This window comes from Trypanosoma conorhini, assembly GCF_003719485.1.
Source record: "Trypanosoma conorhini strain 025E chromosome Unknown Tco_14.4_contig_00428, whole genome shotgun sequence".
Classification (NCBI taxonomy): domain Eukaryota; phylum Euglenozoa; class Kinetoplastea; order Trypanosomatida; family Trypanosomatidae; genus Trypanosoma; species Trypanosoma conorhini.
The window spans coordinates 1-1,287 of NW_021704492.1; the positions used below are offsets into that span (position 1 = coordinate 1).

The window sequence follows — 1,287 nt, forward strand, 5'->3', positions numbered from 1 at the left end:
TTTACTTTTGTCTATAAAGACGGTACGGAGTATCTTTTTTTTTTGTCTTGTTGTTTCTTCCCCCTTTCTCTTACTAGCATCCCTCCCCCCCTCCCCCCCCCCCCACTGCTTTTGGGTTTTGGGCGCCAGTGATTGAGAAGTTGTGTAGCGAAAAAGCGCGGCGGGGGAGGGGGGGAACAAGAAGAACTTGTCTACCTGTCTCTCTGAGGGTGAAGAATGCATGGGAGCGATGTGGGCTGGAGTGGCTTCTTAATTTAGTTTGCCTACCGTTTCTTGTTGTTTGACGCTCTTGTGTCGTGTTCCCCTCTTTAGTTTTTTTGCCCTTCCTCGCCGTGTTTTCCCCTGCGGCCGTTATTTTATTGCACGTGAGTGCCCGCCTGCTTGCGTGTGTGTGTGTGTGTGAAGCAGAGCACGACTTGGGACGCGTGCACGCACACGCACGCCACAGACTTGCCGTCGTCCCGCTCTGAACACGTGCGCCCATCCCAAGTGGTATAAAAAAGCCGTGCCGCCGCCGGGTGGTGACAGGAAGATGCAGGCATTCGCGTTTGTGTGTGCGTGCGCGCGTGCAGGGCCCTCGAGGGCCGAGGCACCATGGGGAGGCCCCGAGAGGTGCGGCGAGGAAGAAGGGACGGCGCAACCGTGCTTTTATTAAAAACACGTCACACCAACACGAAAAAGAAAACTGCGGGAGGGGGGTGGTGGCGGAAGACAACAGGAATAGAAGGCAAAGTCTTTAAGCTGTGTGTTCACCGATACTTCTCCTTCTGCTCCTTGTGCACGCGCTTTGTTATTCTTCTTCCCTCATAGTCTGTTTGGCTGTGCGTTACAACTTACTGCTTTATCAGTGCCCCTCTTCTCTTTTCTTGCCGCCGCCACCCCCGCCACTTCACTCTGCGACAACTCCCACCCGCCTTCACGCGCGATTATACGTTGGCCACGCACATACTTATGTCCACCTCTGCCGGACGGACGCCGCCGACGGCGCTGAGTGACTAGTTGTGGCAGTGGGTAAAAAGAAAAGAACCCGTATCAACAAAACGTCACAGCATATTTTTTAAGAGAGTTAGAGAGGGAGGGAGAAAGAAACTTTTTTTTTTTACCTTTTTCCTCTTGAAGAGGGAGGACTGCCGTGGGCAAATATACGGCTTCCCCTTACATGGGCGCAAGCGAGCGTGTGTGGCGCAGGGAAACAGTGTGCGCCAAGAAAGCGGGAGTGGGGGGAAATGACTTCTACGGAAACTGTTCCTAAAAAAAAAGTTCGGAATATAAACATATCATCCAACA

At 52.8% G+C, this 1,287-nt stretch overlaps 2 annotated features.

The window, feature by feature from the left end:
- The first annotated feature begins 80 nt into the window (after window positions 1-80).
- Window positions 81-104: a microsatellite.
- A 278-nt stretch (window positions 105-382) lies between these two features.
- Window positions 383-402: a microsatellite.
- The last annotated feature ends 885 nt before the right edge of the window (window positions 403-1,287 follow it).